Genomic DNA, 20,022 nt, shown 5'->3' with positions numbered 1-20,022 from the left:
GGCGAACCATCGATAGCGGTAGCAAACTAGTGCAGAGATATACGAAGCAAGGAGAGTAGTTTTATCCGCCGTATAAACTTGTAAACATAGGCATACAACTACATTAACAAGCATGGTGTCACGTGCGCACAAGAAAACATGAACGCATTTAAATCGATGACCGCGGAAACTCGCTGTCAAAACGCTGTCGGGAGTAAGCGCGGCCGCAGCAGCGAGCGAATTGACCCGGAGCCTCTTGTAGCCCGGCGGTAACGTGCGGTCGTTCGGGCGGCGCGGTGTAAAACGCCCCCGCCCCCTCCCTATTCTCCCTAATCTCCATCCACAGCGTTGCGCGCGATTGGAAGACAGCGCGATTCCTTCGCACTTCGCTCTCTTGCGTGCCCGAGTTAGAGCGGCGATGGCCGGCGCACCCTCGCACGCTTTCACTTGCACATACTTCTGAATATGGCGCGCGGCGACGATTTCATCGCCCTTAGACTTTATACGAAACCTAACGGCGATGATGATGGTGACGACGACGGCGACGATGGTAGCAGAAATGCGCTGGCCAAGACGTTGCCATAATTGCAGGCTTAATTGTTTTTCCTGAGAAGCGTGGCCTACAAAGCACCAGGGGAGAAACTGGCACTCGTGACATATTTCCCATTTACCCGGGGATATACCAGCTGACATAGCCGTGGCTCGAATCATAGATCAAGCGGAAGCTGTGTTTGAGGTCTGACAACCATCCCACTTCGAAAGCTGTGGCCATGGCGCATGACTCACTTACAAAACTTGTGGCCGCTTTGCCTGCCGCTTTTTATTTACATGTGTTTAATTTGTGGTTCAGGTTAGGGCTGTTAATCGTGGTTATTATGGGCGTTAGTTTCTGTTTGCATATAGTGACCGAGCCGGACTGACTTCGAAGGAGACAACGAATGAAACGGCCGATTCGTCTCTTTGCTTACCTTCAAGACCGAGTGCTGCTGAGAATTTCAATTAATCCGCGCAACAACAGGACATAAACTGTCGGTGAGTCAATCATTTTTGCATGGACCCACACTACGTTGATGCGTTTTTCATAAAATTGCCTCGGCACTGTCGATAAAACGTGTCCAATACGCGCAAGCATCGCTGCCTCCAGTTAATCTGCTCACATTGCAGGCATAGTTCCTGAAGCATATTATTCTAAGCAGCATATTCGCAGCCTGCGTGAAACTTCTTTTGTGAATTGCAGCTTGTGGGAGATTCGGCATGACAGTTTGCTATAGGTTCTGGTTTGTTTAAACAGAATGTATACGATACCACTCGCCGCCTGTTTCCAATGATTATTCTAGTATCGCGTAATAAATCTTTTTGCAGAGGAGAAGCAGTCATAGGATACATGTGGAAAAATGGATATGGTTGAGGGCATAGCCCAGGTAGGGTAAAGGAAGCAAGCGTTTCTGTTTCCTGTACTTCGTTTGTGAAACCGTGGTAGTTAGTCGGTATGCTCAATGTTTAGCACATATGGTCAATGAACCAGCCCTGATGCCTGCATTTTGAGTGCTTCCTCACTTCACATATACGCTAGGCAATGTTTCAGTCTTCCGAAAAATAGCTAGTTAGTAGTTCATTCGCCTTACCTTTAAGTGTTTTATGTGGGCGCCTTTGATGCACGTTTCATAAGCGGTGCTTTCAAGTTCTTGCAACAGCCACATTTTTCATACCTGCTGTCTTTTTGTTTCGGTTTCTTAGGTACACTGAACTTACTGAGCGCACGAGGGCCCTGTGTACATATTTTTTTTCACTTGTGCTGCAGAATATTGGCCTTGGAAAAACCAGGTGATGAAAAAAAATCTGTGTCTGTGCTGCACAATGATGCTTGTGACAGACATGAAAGTATCGATGGATAGGTGCCTGCCTATTGTAATTACACCATCTCGTTGCACTGAAAGAACCTAGCTGCTGCATAAGTACTTGACTAATCTGCCTGGTAATTAGTCTCTGACTGTTTAATATTGATGTTACCTCTCGCCAGATTAACAAAATGGTGAAATTGACATTGTGGTATTAGGAACCGCAAACATGAAACAACTATGCCATTATGAAATCAATTCGACATTTTATTGCTCTTCAACATATATATTCTTCTGAAGAGCGTAGACATGATTATGATGTGTGAAGTCATCGGTTGCCCGTAGTGTGCTACAGTTGAGACGTGAGATTTTTTACTGCCCCCAATTTCCAATACACCGATATGGTAGGATTTGTAGGCAGCACTTTAGTATTTCGTGGTATGTTAAAGTTAGTTTAGCATAAATAAGGATACATTATGAAATATATAATTTTTGTGGTTCATCTCAGCTTTTCTGAACTAACACTATTAAAGCTCTCTATACTGTATTTTTCAGCATCGCCATTGTGACACTTTGAATTACCATTTGGCCGATTGTAGAATCCCAAAAGATACGCTGCTGTCCTGCATTTTGTTCCTGGGTCCACTGCTGAAGTTCTGCTAGCCAAATGAAAGCCAACTGTCATGCACATACAATGGAAGAAATTCATTGTTCCGGCCTTCATAACCAATCTTTTGCTTAAGCTAGAAGCAGAGCAGAAGTAGCATGTTCCTACATAGATATACTACGTACTGCATACCGTTGGATGCCTACACCCGACATGCTACGGTCCACAAAACCAATGGTGTTTTATTCTAGAATATCTTTGTCAGTAATATTACTGCTTGTGTTTGTAGGATGAGAGTTCAAGCTGTTTTTGCAATCATATCGGAACACGAAAAGACGAGGATAATGTTACTTCATCGTTTGAGGTATTGGCGCTTAAATTGACGAGAAATGATTAAGGGGTACGTACTGTTTCATTAAATATCACTAAAGAATAGAAACCTGGCTGACAAAACGAATACCTCAGCTACAAGGACTCTATGAAGGTAAATGAATGCAGTCAAAGTTCTTTTGGCGGTGATCTGTCAACTGCTAGCATGTAGAAACGGAGATAGAGGTCTTAGCCAGAATAGTCCGACAACTACTACAATGCACCACTACAGATCAACTGTACCTCTTCTCCACTTGCGCACGAATGCAAGCACATCACATCGAGCACACTTAGAAAGACAGTTGCGCTGCGTGCTTGTGGTGGCAGTGCCATGCCTGCATATTGATACAGTTGGCAAAAACCATACACTGACGTTCAGTCACATCAAAACTAGCGAAGGTACTGTATTTGTCTTCTTTCGTTTAAATACATTCCTTTAGGATTTGTTTATGCTGAAGAACATGATGTCTTATTTTATGAGCATAGGATATTCCTATTGTTCATTTGCAAAGAATTATGTTTAGGTTGGTCGGGCGCTTGGGCAGCCAGACCAACATACAGCGATCTAGCACTTACATACAGCACCCACTAATTGCTGGAATGTTCGCAACAAACATGTGTGAGTTGTATCTGCTGCCATTTACTGGTATTGCCTCCATTAGGAGCTACGTCACTGCTACAGCTGTATTTATCACACTTAAAAATATGTTAAATAGAAAATTACACACTCTTGTATTCTTATTCTGCGTTTCGTATTCAAATAAATCATAACATTCACCTGTGCATGCATGCGGTTCAATTCTAAGAGCCATTTCATGGGATTGGGAGGCTGCTATGCTCAGCTCACACCGCCCAACAACATGTGGTCGTCCAGCGGGCTGAGAAAGCCGCCAGGGCCTGCGGGCTCCTGACCGCTTAGTGATCTTTTGATCTATTGTTGCCAAGAAATTTTTACGAACGAACCAACAGGCTCCCGAGAGCGACAGCGAGAGTGAGCTGACATCGTGGCTATGCACTCTCCCTGACACAACAGCTCACGTGCAACTGCGGCATTGTCTACTAAAGAGAGAGAGAAAAAGGTAAAGGAAAGGCAGGGAGGTTAACCAGAGGTTATATCCGGTTGGCTACCCTGTACCGGGGGAGGGGTAAAGGGATGCGAAAGGAGAGAGAGAGAGAAAAATAAGTGAAAATAAAGAATAAACATTGTCTACTAAAGCCCTAGGAAAAACAAGTAGGCAAAACTAAGGAAAAGCGAAGTCACAGCCGAGCCAAACAGTGCTTATGGATTAGTCGACTATTCTCACAATTTCTATGCAATTTTGTGCCATATTTTTCGCGGACATCCGGCAACACAATATAAGAGAGGACGCACATGAATTGACAGTACTGTCTTGCGAAAACAGTGCTGAAATTTGCTCCTGCAAGTGCGTTGTCTATAAGGATATAACTTATCGTCTCCATTGTTTTCAGACCACAGGCCCAGTACGGAGAACTCCACCTACTCAGAATCTTTGTCTCGTGCGTTTTTGGGTATGCGAATTTTTTTTGCCATTGTGCTGCAGGAAATGGGCCTTGGAAAAACCAGATGATAAAAAACTATGAACGTCAGTGCTGCACAATGATGCTTGTGACAGACATGAAAGTATCGATGGATAGGTGCCTGCCTATTGTAATTACACCATCTCGTTGCACTGAAAGAACCTAGCTGCTTCATAAGTACTTGACTACTCTGCCTGGTAATTAGTCTCTGACTGTTTAATATTGATGTTACCTCTCGCCAGATTACAAAATGGTGAAATTGACATTGTGGTATTAGGAACCGCAAACATGAAACGGCTATGCCATTATGAAATCAATTTGACATTTTATTCCTCTTCAACATATATATTCTTCTGAAGAGCGCAAACATGATTATGATGTGGGAAGTCATCGGTTGTCCATAGTGTGCTATAGTTGAGACGTGAGATTTTTTACTGCCCACAAGTTACAATACACCAATAAGGTAGCATTTGTAGCCAGCACTTTAGTATTTCGTGGTATGTTAAAGTTAGTTTAGCAAGGATACATTATGAAATATATCGTTATTTTTGTGGTTCATCTCAGCTTTTCTGAACTAACAGTATTAAAGCTCTCTATACTGTATTTTTCATCATTGCCATTGTGACACTTTGCATCACCATTTGGCCGATTCTGGAATCCCAAAAGGTACGCTGCTGCCCTGCATTTTGTTCCTGGGTCAACTGCTGAAATTCTGCAAGCCCCATGAAAGCCAACTGTCATCCACATCTAATGAAAGAAATTCATTGTTGCGGCCTTCATAACCAATCTTTAGCTTAAGCTAGAAGCAGAGTAGAAGCAGCATGTTTTCTACATGGATTTACTACTGCATGCCGTTAGATGCCTACACCCGACATGCCACTGTCCAGAAAACGAATGGTGTTTGATTCTGGAATATATTTGTCAGTAGTATTACTGCTTGTGTTTGCAGGATGAGAGTTCAAGTGGTTTTTATAATCATGGGCGCTATAACGTAAAATGATTCCAAACTGTTTTGATTCCAAACTCCAGACGTCAAATTTACGTAACCACTCACGCATGCATTGGGCGGTTACCAGCAGCGTTGTCTGAACAACCGAATCAAACAATGGACCAGGCTGCCTTCCGGTGTAACAGGTCCCGACCGCAGCTTTTGCACTTACACTGTATACCGTGGCACTGCACAGGCAGAGAGCCGAAGGAAGTTACTTCGCCAACACGGATCGACTCGGCTGTCCGAACGACCACCTCTCGAAGCGGTAAATGATTTTGCTCACGTACTGCGTGACAAAAAGGTAGACAAATGGCTGTCGAAGGAGATGACCGGTGACTTGTTTCCTCTATCGGAGCACGCCATCGCCCATTGGAGGAACTACCCCCGTTAGGTCGCGAGAGACGAGTTGCTGGCGCGACCTGCACTCGGTGGCCCCAGGAAGATAAAGCAAATTGACGAGTGCCTTCTTCACGGTGAGCAAAAGTACAATCGAGGCCACCTAATGGCAGGCGACAACGTTCCGCCGAGCCGCCAAAACTACGGCGGTGTTAAAGATGGTAGCCCATGAGTCTTCGGCATGGTCTGCATGACCAAAGGGGTGCTGCGACTTATTAAGGTCGACCGACGAAAGGCGGTGACGCTAGACGCCAATATTGCAGCGAATGTAAAACCGGAGACCATTATTCATCCTGACTAATTCGCCGCATACAACTGTATCCCAAATTTAGTGGATGCTAACGGGGCTATGTATCCATCTGCATAAAGAGGCAGTCAGCCACAGAGTGAACTTTGTGGAACCCATCACGGGCGTTCACACGCAAAAAATTGAAAGTTATTTAAAAAAAAGTAAAGCGCCACCTCGTCAGCAGTGGGTACAGGGTAACTGCACCGATGCTCGAGTCCCACCTGGGATGGATGTTGTGGCAGTCAACAGCCACGTGTGCTGCAAAGACACTTTCTTGCGTTTGTTAGAAGCCACGGATCGCTTGGGCTACCCAGTATGACTTTTTCCTGTGGTTGTTAGAAGCCATCGCTCGGCGCCAACCAGTATGAAAGTGCTTCACAAAGTAGCAGAAAATAAAGCGTAGTTTTCTAACTCTTGTACGAGTGCTTTCCGGCATTCCTGAATGCGCACACGGTAAGAGCACGGCAAGCCACTTCAGCGCTAGCCAGTGGCGCACCGATGGGGTGGGGGGGAGGGGGGGGGGGTTCGGGGCTTGTAACCCCCCCCTGAGGCCGAGTTAACCCCCCCCCATTTTGTTTAACCCTTTTCTTTCCTTGCGCCCGTGAGTACTGCAACTAGGATGTAAGATGCGCAATCGTCTGCACACTCGCAAACTTGCGCAAAAATCGAATTTTTTGACAATTTCCCATGAACAAATATAAATAAGTGCTGTTTAGATGGCATTGGCAAACTGTCAACCCCCCCCCCCCCCCCTGGTAGAGATCGTGGGTGCGCTACTGGCGCTAGCCGACGCTCACTTCGTCTCGCAGCCTTACTTTAGCGCGAGCAACGAGCGATTTGTTGAAAGCCCAGTGTGAAAACCAGGCGCACACCAATCTTTGCTTGGAAATGGGGCCGCAAGCACGTAGCGAGCCGCACTAATTATATCCAGAGGAAACAGAAGGAGCAACGAGCGATCTGTTGAAAGCCCAGTGCGAAAACAAAGCGCACATCAATCTCTGCTTGGAAATGCTAGCACAAGCACGCAGCGAGCCGCGCCAATTCAATCCAGAGGAAAAAAGAGGAGGGCAAGCGTCCACTCGTGGTATAACGCGAAACGTATTAAACCACAAATTGGTCTAATACACATTCAGTGTACATCTTGTAAACATTAAAATGCTTATAACCCACATTAATGTCACTAGTATTATTGTACTAAATGCATATATTTTATAACTTGCTTGTGCCTGTAATGCACTCGGTGGAACGACAAACAAGTGAAAGAAGGCACGACAATGCACCGACCCTATGATCACGTGAGCCCCAGTTAGCCGACCACCCATATGGCAGCGCCCAAGGGATGATAGCCACCCAGAGTGAATATAGATAAACCAATGAAACTGGAGGCGTGCTGACGGACAAACTTTGTCTTGATAGCATTTGCTCTGTCATCTTGGGGCGGCGCCAGAGCTCGTGATGATCCCGAGTTTCGTCAAACTCGGCGCATCCATGTATAGCACCCTAGGACACAATTTTACCGTAGGTCACATACGCATACAATATGGCACGCAAAAAACAACGAAAATTACACCGTTCGCTCTGGTCCATGGCCGAGAAGTCACTACAATGCTTGACGCTATGCTGCTTCATAGCTGCAGTAGTTCAGATGCAGACGCCGCAGATTTCACTGAACGCGCCGAGGAAGCACGACAGCTTGCGCACGTCAGGAAAACTAGCAGGCAAGAAAGCGACGCACTACGTTACAATCTCCGCCACCAATTTGCCGCGTACACACCCGGGGAAAGCTCGGAGAAACTTGTACGCTGGCACTTCGGACTGTACAAGCTTCCACACCGTATTAGCGGCGCGACCTACGAGGTTGTTGGTGAAGGTTCATGCTGCTCGAAACGCAGCCAACAAGTGCCTGAGGTAGTGCACGTAGTGCGCATGAAGCCATATCACTCCGAGTGAAGTGGACACCGACAAGCTATCGACTGAGTCTATCCACTACGATTTGATCAGCATCGGGACGATGGTCGCTCTGGGGGAAGGGCAATGCCGCGTCGCTATTCGTGCGCAAATACGCCCTGGCACCGACAAAGTTAACGACCGGGCCGCTCGAGATTCCGGACGACATCAAGAGAAGAAGACGTTCTTGTCTGCGCCGCTCTGGTATCTTCTCCCGATAACCGCGTGGTGCAGCTGCTTCGGTAATTCAGCCTTGAGCTTTGTGAATCGCGGCAGTATTTTTGGCCTAGAAGACAGAACAGATTAGCAACGGGACTACAGTTTCGCACCTCCGCTCGACAAGGAAACCCTTAAGCAACCCGTCATGTAGCCAATGTGTGGTAGGCGTCACTTTACCGGCTGGGGGAAATCAAGCCAGACGAAGCAGTTGAGCTAATTTGCTGAGTGTAAGACACAGACAGACTTACTTGTAAAATGGTCTATTGCAATGTTTTCAAAAATATAATACGTTTTCTGCATTGCCTATTTGGTTGTTCGGAATGCGCGTATGTTAATAAATAAATATTCTCTAGGAAATACCAGGGAGTTGACATGCAAACGCTGTTTTAGTGGTGTTTCTTGAATATGAAAAAAGATACGTACTCCTAACAATGAAAATGACACGATTCACTGGTTTGATTCTTGGGGGGCCCTGTTGCTGGGTGAAATGTGAGTGAAATGTTAGTGAAATGTGAGTGAAGTTTACAACTTGCTAAATCTTCTCTGGGCTCTTGAATGTGGTACACCAACATGTTTGTTGGCAGAAGAACAGTCGTGGGTTTTAGTGTGTATTAAAATTCATTGAAGGCACATAATGTTTCTGTCACTGAGAATGAGGGGCACGTTATGCAGCCGTAGTGAGGCATACAAATGAATTTCATGTTAGTAGGTAATGTACAATATTGAGAAAGGGGTATCAACATATATATGCTGGACCAAAATGTTTCAAGAGACGCAACCGGTCTTGTTCTTTGCAACCATTGAGCCAATATTTGTCAACCATATCTAGCACATTTCCGTAGCGACACTTAGGTGTGCAGCCATTACGAATTGCAAAAGATCCTTTTTTTTGCTGTGAGAAGACCACACTACATATGTTGGAGCGATAACATGTGTTACTAAAAGACAATTACGTCGTTTCAATGTACGACACAACCAATTAATCTTTGCACCACATGTGCTACAATGCCCCACATAACAAGGAAGGCATAATAAAAACAGTGATGCCTGTGGTGCAGCTTATAATCACGCTATTGTTATGAGAAGAATAGCTGCTGGGAGAGCTTTATTTTCGCTACGCAGCAGCAGATGCCTCGATTGCTGCGTCGGCGTAGGTTGTCACCCCCACGTATTGTACGATCACCATCCGAGGACTTCGAGAGGGACGGTAAGCCTTGCACTCGAATTCAACTTGGTACCCCCGCCATGTTTGTCACCGTCTGAAATGTATGCTCGCAATATACTCCAATACATTATATATTGAACACTTCGTGGATTTCTTGCGCGATTTGGCGCAACATTAGTTTCTCTATTTCTAAATGCTTCAAGAATCCCACCTGAGCCAGGGTTGGCTCGGTTCAGAAAATGGCAAGATTCAGAAGTAGTTCCGTCTACTCCTTGCTGCAGGTCTCCGTAAATAAACAAAAAGCTGATGTTTTCCATCTTTGTTCGGTAATTCCCTCTTCTGTTTTTGTTTACAGCTGTTCGTTTATTAACCCTACTGATAATACAGCTAAAACGATCGCAACGTCTTTACGGAAATGTTAGGCAACAAAAGAAGTTGCAGCTATTTGTATAACTATGCTTTCGTAGTCCTTATTATTAATTGATTTGGCTTCATAAGCTAACGTGTTTTAAAGCGACCTTTTGTTTCCGAAGTGGAACTTGCTGCATTTCTCCAATCGTTAGGATATTCTTGGTAACTGATCTCCTCTTATGGTTAACTACACTATATGGCGCGATATAAGTGTATTGCACTACTACTTAGATTAGTCACGCCACTATGCATACTACAGTAGCAAATATATTTATCCAAGCACTCTTGTACAACATGCCAGAACCCGATAATTATAAGGGGTGGACATAGAGTGCAAATCAGTAAAATCGTTTAAAATGAAAGCAGTTCATAAGGTGTCCATGCACACCATAAGTACGTGGATTTAGTTTCACTACATATTATCGCCCATATTGATTTATTAAATGATATACTGTTCACTGAGGGTTTAGACATCACAGAGTGTAGGGGCAAACAATACAAAAGTACGCATCGAACAGTTGTACAATATGACTAATAGACAAAATTAAGCATAAACTTAAGAGGGCAACACATGCAAAAGCACTACAATATTACCAGTCAAGCACTGTCGTGCACATTGAATAAAACAGATTTGACAATAGATGTATCTAAGCTAGAAGTGACTGACTGTAGGACTGACTGTGACTGACTGTATTCCATGCTATGCCGTATTTTGGGTAAAGAGTCCGTGAGGATGTTACCGCAATCCACCAAAGGACATCATCCTTTGCTCTGTGGTCAATCCTACTTGAGATAAATGGTGGTGGGTGAATGATATGCTGACGAAGGTGGTTATTATGAGAGTGAATTTTCGGAAAATACCAATGCGAACGAGTTCACAACGGCTAGGAGGAATGGGAAGACCAATAATTGATTTAATTTTGTAACACGTACAGTACTGGGATAATTCGATGAAATAAGACGGATGGTACGCTTTGCACCGCCTGAAGTTTATTCGTTAGTGTTATCTCTCTGAGACGCTATATTGTTGATGCGTATTCAAGTTGTGGCCGTATATAAGTGATAAATTGTAACCTTTTTAATGAACTTGGCGCCATATGCAAATTCCTCATAAAGTAACCAAGCTTTTAAAGCAAAGCTTTCTATGTCTCACTGGTTCGTCCGCGAGTGCCAAAAACGCACTGCAGGAAAGCCAACTTACACAATGGAATTATCTGCGCATCTGCGCACACAATAGAACAACGGCGCACGACATACGTATTGTAGAACACTACAGTTTACATTTGCAATTGTACCGATAATAGCAATGCGAACTGGAACGCCACGCGACCCAGACAAACTGTATACACCTGTATTGCATTACGCGCGTCACGCAATGCATTTCCTGCCGTCACCATGGGTAGCCCGCGGGTGCAGCGCACGGCAGAAGAGGCTGCCGTACGCGAATGTAAGCTCGAGCGCCGATCGTGGCCGCGTAAGGCCGATCTCGTGTATCGGCAACGGCAGAGCCTCTGACCGTCTACCACCGAGATCACAAGGCAATACTGTGCAAGTGAAGAGTCGTCCGTGAAAGTGTGAGTGTGTGCGTGTAATCAACGGCTACATGATCGAAAATAAAGTCTATGCAACTTAACGAAATGTATCTCCACTCAACTTCAACGTTCAAAAAATACAATCCTAAACAAGCAATCAGATCACATATGCATCGCATCGGGTCGCTCCGCATTTCTTGGGTTCGTTGCGTAGTCGTGGCTTTGGATTTAATTCAGTTTACATGGGAGAAATTTTCACGTTCAACCACCTTTCTTTAAGAAAGAGGCTTTGATTTTTTAATTATCTCTTGCATTGGTCGTTACAACATGTTGTTTACATGAAATGTTTTTAGATAATGTGAACACTGAGATACCGGTAAGACGGTAGTGGGCAGTTATTCAGGTAGTAGTCTAGAGTGGTTAATGAGCGACAAGAAACGCAAATAGATTTGCATTTAGTAACGTTTAATTCTCTAAACCAAGAATGACACCAAGTAAGAACGATATTTTAGTCGCGCTGAAGAGCATCAACATGTTAATCGTTAATTATGTTCCGATATGTCACGCAGTAGTCAGCGAAAAAGCAAATTTTTGAGGAAGGATTAGTTGGTCACTCAATAATCAACGTATAGATATATTAACAGTACTATTACCAAGCCCTGCAGAACTCCTGAGAAAACAGGTTCAATTGAACATTAGTAGAGATAAACTGAGTACGGTTGACAGAAAAACCTTTATTCCAAATAAAGGAGTTAGGGTCGAGATTAAGGTGGCTAAGTTGAAAAAATAAGGCATTAGTAGCTTTATTGAAGGCTCTGAGGAAATCATAGAAAATCCAGTGTTAAAATTACAGAATCTAGAGCCTGAAGCATATTATTAGTGAAATTTTGTAGGTGAGTTTCACAGGAAATATTTTTTACGGGAATCATGTTGTGCCGGTGTGAAAAACTGATTATGTTCTAGTAAATTTGTTCATTGTGCACATATATTATGCTCTAGAATAAAGCCCGGTACGGATGTGAGAGGGCTCAAGAAAGGGGTCAGGCAAGGAGACACAATCTCTCCAATGCTTTTCACTGCATGCTTAGAAGCAGTATTCAAGCTTTTAGACTGGGAAGGCTTAGGAGTGATAATCAACGGTGCATATCTCAGTAACCTTCGGTTTGCAGATAGCACTGTCCTGTTCAGCAACAATGGGGACTAATTACAGCAAATGATTGAGGACCTTAACCGAGAAAGTGTAACAGTGGGTTTGAAGATTAATATGCAAAAGACAAAGATAATGTTCAATAGCTTCGCAAGGGAACAAGAATTCAGGATCGCTAGTCAGCCTCTAGAGTCTGTAAAGGAGTACGCTTAACGTTTATCTAGGTCAATTAATCACAGGGGACCATGGTCATGAGAAAGAAATTTATAGAAGAATAAAATTGGGCTGGATTGCACACGGCAGGCATTACCAAATCCTGACTGCGAGATTACCACTGTCGTTGAAAAGAAAAGTGCACAATCATTGCATTCTACCGGTGCAAACATATGGGACAGAAACTTGGAGGTTAACAATGAAGCTCGAGAACAAGTTGAGGACCGTACAAAGAGCGATGGAACGAAAAATGTTAGGCCTAATGTTAAGAGACAGGAAGAGAGCGGTGTGGATTAGAGAACAAACGGAGATAGCCGATATTCTAATTGACATTAAGTGGAAGAAGTGGAACTGGGCAGGCCATGTAATGCGTAGGATGGATAACCGGTGGACCATTAGGGTTACAGCATGGATACCAAGAGAAGGGAAGCACAGTCGAGGAGGGCAGAAAACTAGGTGGAGTGATGAAGTTAAGAAATTCGCAGCCCCAAGTTGGAATCAGCTAGCGCAAGACAGGGGTAATTGGAGATCGCAGGGAGAGGCCTTCGTCATGCAGTGGAGATAAATATAGGCTGATGATGATGATGATGTGAGAGTTAGGACTATAATTACGAGGATCAAGATTTATACCGCATTTGTGCACTGTTGTTAATTTAGCACTTAGCCAATCACTCGAAACAGCTGCTGATTGAAGTGACTGTGAGAAAATGCAACTTAGAATGATAAGGAAGTCTTCCAGCTTATTTTTTTAAAAGTAACTATTTATTGGCTGCCCTCAGTACTACTAGATGATGTTTCAAGCCTCTTAAGAATATTGTGAACTCCCTCCGACGTACCGACTATGTAGTACGTTGGCACAAAGGTAAATGATGTGAACGGAGGTGACACTTTATTACTTGATGGATCAGATAATACTTTGATAAATGTTTCCTTTAATATTGTTGAGCGCTGCTGGTCAAAAACCAAATTTCCGCCAGTTGGTAAAAGTGATACTGCTTTATGTTTGCCGTCCCGCATGGTATTCGAAAACTGCTTTGGGTTGTTTTTGAGCATGTCCGGTAGCGTGCGGTTAAAAAAATGTGAACTTAGTCAGCTATAATTTGGCTTAACAATTGGGATTACCAGTTCTGCATTTAAGCCAACATGCAGGTGAAGCATTTGTGCGCGCAGCATGAAAAAGCCTTTCCTTGCTGTTCGAAAGGCGGTTTAAGGTAGCGGACCCACTCCAGTGGTACGAGCTTCTGTTTTCAGTACTTTGGAGCAACCGTGGCGGCTCTTGTACTTAGAATATGAAGTTGTATATACCGTAAAAAAGCTTAATTCTGGTAAATTCGAACTATATATCATATAATAAAATTATTAATGTGATTTACAAATAAATGTTCAAGAACAAGCATGAGATAAACGTTTTTTGCGAACTGTGTCTCAGTTGTGACGAGATTTAGAATAAACTAGGGAATTTACTGCATTTCGGCTTGCTCTGTAGCTTTAGGACATATTTATATATTTTTTAGACGCAGCAAAATAGTGTAAAAGTTTTACTTTTTGGATAATTTGCTTTTGAAGATTGCCAAAATATTGCAACTTCTGTTGTAAACAGCGCCGCAACTACAGGCTCAAGGAAGGTAAATGTTGGATAAATTAGATTTCAAAAATTACCATTTAGGACGCAAAATTTATTTCATGTACCTTTATTAATTTTAGAGCGCAGCTTCGTACCTTCCCGCAAAAATGGGCAACAGTAGCACCCGAATTCTAAATATTGCTTAATTTCGGTCGCATTATTAGAAAAACAAATAAACCTACATGAATGAAATTTTGCGGCCTGAATGGAAATTCCTTGAACTCTAATTTATTCAAAATTTTGCTTCGTTGAGCGTGTGGTAGCCGGGCTGTTTCCAACAGAAGTTGCGATATTTTGGCAATATTCAAAAGCAAATGATCGAAAAAGTAAACGTTCAATTTTATTTTGCTGCATCTAGGAAATATATAAATGTGTACTAAAGGTACAGAGCAAGCCGTAGTGCAGTAAATGCGGTAGTTTCTTCTAAATATGGTCACAACTGAATCACAGTTAGCAAAGACCATGAATCTCATGCTTGTTATTGAACATTTATTTCTAAATCAGAATAATCAATTTCTTTATATTATATATATTTTAAATCTACAAGAATTAAGATTTTTTATGGTATTTGCGACAACTTTACATTCTAAGTAGAAGAGCTGCCACGGTTGCTCCAAAAGTACTGAAAAAAGGGGGCTCTTGCCGCCGGAGTGGGACCGCCACCTCAAATGCCTTACCATGGGACATTTTTGCTCGAGTGTACTTTTCTAGTGGTAGTATATTTGTATGTTAATTGTAAAACGTTCTCTTTAACAGGAGCCAGTTCTCTTCGACTGTCCGGTTCCAATAGGAACCGTAAAAATAAAGTAAAATAATAGGACGGGTTGATTTTATTGGCATCGAAGTCGGCCTTGCTATCGTCTTGGATATTTGTAAGCGCTTTCATACCCTGGAAACTGGCAACGAGAGTACAGAAAGAACTACCGTGTGATCGGTGAGACCTGGAATAGGTGTAATCGAAGAAATAACATCGGGGGACGTAGTTAGGATTAGGCAACGAAGCGCTGATGTGGTGGCTGTTACACGTGCTTAAAATTGACGATTTGTGTCAGTCCAAAGTCTTTACAAAAGCAAATAAAGTGACTTGATTCAGCAGGAGATCTGTCAGGAAATAGAATTGAATTTCGCTACCCAATATTTCAAAAGTTAAAATCACCAAGTAGTAGAACATACACGCTATTGAAAAGAACAGTGATCTGTCCTGACAGTGATCAGTCCTCGTTGAGTATATCATGTAATTCCTCACAAAGTCTACTCCAGTTAGATGGGGATCAATAGCACTCTCTCAATACTTTCTTAAAGTTCCAGACAGTACGTCGAAAAAATTGCCGCAATCATAACAAGAAATTTTAATGTTGCTGAATTCTTTGCTCAAGATTTCTTTATCCACTGAAACCATTGTTCGTGTGCACACAATAGCCCGATTTTCAGCAAGCGAGACTCGGCCTGCCATAGTCAAGTTTGCTTCCTACAAGGCCAGGGATTTAGTTTTTTTTTCCAAACAGAAAATGCTCAATGGTAGACTGATCGTAATGCGGAAAGACGTCACCACAGGGAAGCGCCGAGCACAACGCACACCAAGGTTCTGAATTTCCTTGTAAATCTTTACCGCAACAGACGGCTTGCTAATCGAAAATCCTATGCAACTAATGTCGCTGTCTACGAAATTGAAGTGGCAGCGTCCGCGGTCGCACCTAACATGTTGTCGGTTGTACCCAATGCAAACCGTCTGTAAGCACGCCACCTTCATTCTGTAGCGCAAGGTGAGGGGCACTTTGTACGTCGTCCGTAGCAAAACGATTTGCATTTCGCAGTTACTCGGACAAAAGTACTCTGCACTACTCACCCATAAGAAATATGTGATTGACGTCGTCAGACGTCACGTATATCATAGAGAATGCAGAAGACCCTTTCTCTGAGTTGTGAATGGTCTCCCCTCTTAGACCTTGGCAGCTGCGAAACAGAAAGAGAAGGAACGACCTGAAACCATACAAACGTCGTATTTCTCAAAAAAAAAGAGACCTACAGATTGGACAAAGCATGTACTAGTTTTCAATGCACCATTCTCAAAACTCGGAAATCTTAGCTTACTTAGACATGAGGGCTGAGTTCTGTCAATTTCTTGACATCTTGGCAGTTAGATTTTTAGACGTTGCACTCGACGTTGATTTCCTATTACCTGTGAACCAATTCAATGAATAATTGAGTGTGCTAACTTAAGTTTTACCATCGTAATCAGCAAGGCATCTGTAAAATATTGAAAATTACATCGCTTTTTTTGAAGTTCGCAACATGAAATCAGTTTTAACTAGTCCCGTATCTTTTCTGTCATATCTTTTGAACTTCTTTGCATTTCACCAAGCAGAAACGATAGCATGTGACATTGTGCCATTTTCTATCGCATCACAGATTTGTACCTAATGCCTAAATACCAATACGGTTCATGTATAAACACTAAACCTAAATGCCAAGATGTTTTAATTCATATAGCCTAAAAAGGGTTAATAACTGTTATAGAGTAGCGCTGATATCTGCTTCTCTAGTTTCGCTCCTGTTTTAGTTAGTTGTTCGTTTTATTTCGAGAACTTATTGCTAAAAAAATGAACGAAAAGAAGCCCAGGGGCCTACATTCTCATCAAACAGGGGAATGGAGCCTTGCTTATCCTAACCTCTACTGCGGAAACCGAGAGACGTTTGAACGGTGCTGTTGGTGCTGCTGCGTTGGGATTGTTTTCCACTTATAGATATCTACGTCAGCTAACAAATGCTGACTGGGATCGGAAGGTGCGCACTGCCCTAGCACTGCCAGCCATATAATCCGCGCTGGTTCTATAAAAACAGAACAAAAACAAAAAAGAAACAAAGAAACCATAGAACTAGGGTTGAATAATACAACTAGCGTGAACTACTGTTTATTTGTGTTTCTGCGTAAGATTCTTCGAAAAAGGTGAGGCCTCACTAGCAGGTTGACGAATTGATGGCGATGAATCAAATTTACTACAGGGTACATCGGTCACGATGTTGTAGTCTGAACGCAAATACGACGCAGCAAGTGAGAAGTAACAATAAAAAATGTGGTTGATCCCTCTTATATAGGAATCGGTATAGAACACGAAAGTGAAACGTGTCTTCACAGAAGTAGTGTAATGTTTATTGCACATTGATATATAATGTCTATTGGTGTTTTGTGGCTAAAGCGCCCTTAGGCGTTGATGCACCCACGCTGACGCCTGGTGGCACGTCTCCTCCATCACGACTACCAACGTCGATGACCATGAGCAACCGTCGTGCATATGGAAGCTGCACTACGCTGCACACGCTAGCACAACGCGAAAGACGAAGCACGTAACTGACACACTAATACAACGCGCAAGACAAAGCACGTAACTGAATCGTCACCGAGTCAAATCAGCGCGTACAGCGCGTTGTAATTGCAGCCTCCGCGATCAACTTCAGAAACATTTTCAGAGCTAATTGCGGAGGCCACGCTCCGCTGTGCTGAGTACGGTGAACGCCACCTAGGTGGCGTTGGTAGTGCTTCTTGATGCCAGCGTCTCTTCGAATGCTGGCATCGAGGCGTCGTAGTGCTGAGACCACCGAAGCGTTCACTGTCGGTGCGCGTTAGTGTCATAATGCAGTACTTCTCTTTTCTGCTCGTAGGCGGCGGCACCGCCCCGAGCAAGAGCGCGGGTACACGGAGGAGTGTTAGATATATAAGGCGCGTCTGTGTAGCTCTCTGCAAATGCGTTTGTGGCGCAATGGGTTAAACGCTCGGCGATCTATCGTCGCGGACCGAGAGGTCGTGGGTTCGATTTCCAAATTTTGCATGTTTGTGGAACTTTTTCTTCTGGTTTCTTTCTTTGTATTATGTTCGTGTACATTGTAAGCTGACGTATTTCCGTGACGGAAATACGTCAGTGAAGTCTTGGTGGACCCCGGCATAAAACACTTTCGTGTTAAAATATGTCAATTACTAGTAAGATACCAGTAAATGCATTCCATAGCAATTGACCCGCTTTCAGCACAATACACGCAAGCAATACACGCAAAGTGCCCCGATTGGCCATTCGTGCTGCAATTTTTGCGTGTATTCGCGGGCTTCTTTCTACTCCGAAAAACACTTTTATGCAGCACGTATTGAGCAACAGAGTGCTGTGTCGGGAGTTTTTCGTGTGGCCTGCAGTATTTCCCGTTAACACTTTTCATATAATTATGATATTTGAGAAGTTGAATAATTAATTAGGCCGAATAATATAATTAGGCGGAATGCAAAAAAAACTCTGCATCTCCAAGCGTTGGCAAACATTACCTTGGTTCTGTCCATCTACGTGGCACTTGCATATTCTTAAAATTTGTTGCATAATAGTTGGGACACCCTGTATGGTGCGGTGTAATTCTCGCCTCACATTTTATCACAATGTAGACGATTTTAATTCATTGCAGTCACCACAAGCACCCATTTGTTTCGTTTCGACATGTATTTATATGCTAGTTTGTTATGGGACAAACGAAAAGCGTACTAAAAGGGTCCCTGAAACGGTTGGGACAAATTTTGTCTACGCGTAGGGTACAGCTACAGTAAAACATTCGCGTCACAATTTAAGTGAAGCGTCTCATATTAAGGGAGCTACGGACGATTACAAGTTGCCCTCCTCCTTAACGTGCATTTTCTCCTCAACTCTTTCGCCGAGTGATTGGGGCTAAGCTCCGCCTTCGCTGGCTCTACGTTATGTTGGGGAGTCATGTCGTCTACTTCCGGTTGTCTTGGAGCCAGCGCACGAAGGCTCTACAGCCTCTCCGCTAGCCGCCTGGCCGTCGATTCCCAGCGAGAGTGATCAAGCAGCGTGCGTTGCGAGTGTTCTGTTGCAGCGCCGAGCGTGTCCGGTGTATCAGTGACCACAGGCGAGCTGTGGTCACTGAAACACCGCTTGATGTGGGCTGTGGTCACTGGTCATTACACGCTTGATGTGGAGCGCTTAGATACGTCAATGAATGATAAGAAAGACCCACTCTAACGACTCAGTACGTTTGCACTAAATTGTCTAAATCGTTTCAAGGTCAACTCAAGAGGAAGCTTTAGCTCGGGCCTAACTCCGATGCGGCCTATTCAAATACTTGTAAAACGCAGAAACACGTTTTCTGAGACAACCCTTAGACCAATTATAATGATATTTGTTCTATTTGAGAGAGAAGGTAAATTCTAGTGACCTCAGGAAGCGAAATTTGGATTTAGGGCCTGAATTTTACAGCGAAGCTGTTAAGCGCCCAGTGTCCGATGATCGTGGCTGTCATTTATCAAAATTATTTATGGGCTGTCATCATCATTTATGGGCTGTCGTTCGCAAAATTCTGAGGAGCTGTATAAACTTTGACATGTAGCAGCACCAGCAACGCGCAGAACTGTTGTCAACGCCGGCGGCGTTTTGCCCACGTTCGCACCGAACGCGCGCGGTGTTGGTGACGTGCTTATGAAGAACGTGCCAACCTCTGCCGTACGCCTTAGGGCGGTGTACCATAGCGACCATAAGGCCATGGTCCCTGTGGTCACTAAATAAATGAAAAGCACTGGATAATATATATTTCGCGTTCCTAATTGGTTCAAATAACCAAATACGCCATCACATCTTAATACCCATAATGGTAAATACAAAATTCACACCATAGTACAACTTCGCTGGTCTTCCATCTCCACCCCAGTGGACGGGCTGACAGTTCTATTAAAAAGAGGTTTCAAAAATTTCAATGTTAAAAAAATA

The 20,022-nt window shown here is 43.5% G+C and overlaps 2 long non-coding RNA genes across 2 annotated transcripts in view; both read left to right on the top strand.

Annotated features, from left to right (window-relative positions):
- The first annotated feature begins 373 nt into the window (after window positions 1-373).
- LOC125946916 (uncharacterized) lies at window positions 374-3,533 on the top strand. Its single transcript, XR_007467988.1, has 3 exons — window positions 374-1,011; window positions 1,781-1,954; window positions 2,373-3,533. It is a non-coding gene; the product is annotated as an uncharacterized LOC125946916 (long non-coding RNA).
- A 5,727-nt stretch (window positions 3,534-9,260) lies between these two features.
- Window positions 9,261-20,022, top strand: part of LOC119458346 (uncharacterized) — a 71,403-nt gene continuing 60,641 nt past the window's right edge. The window contains exon 1 of the long non-coding RNA XR_007467986.1: window positions 9,261-9,381. This is a non-coding gene — a long non-coding RNA (uncharacterized LOC119458346). The remainder of the gene's footprint in view (window positions 9,382-20,022) is intronic.

This window comes from Dermacentor silvarum, chromosome 7, assembly GCF_013339745.2.
Source record: "Dermacentor silvarum isolate Dsil-2018 chromosome 7, BIME_Dsil_1.4, whole genome shotgun sequence".
Taxonomy (NCBI): Eukaryota; Metazoa; Arthropoda; class Arachnida; order Ixodida; family Ixodidae; genus Dermacentor; species Dermacentor silvarum.
Note: the sequence above shows the minus strand (reverse complement) of the source record. Positions and strands in the feature narration are given on the sequence as shown.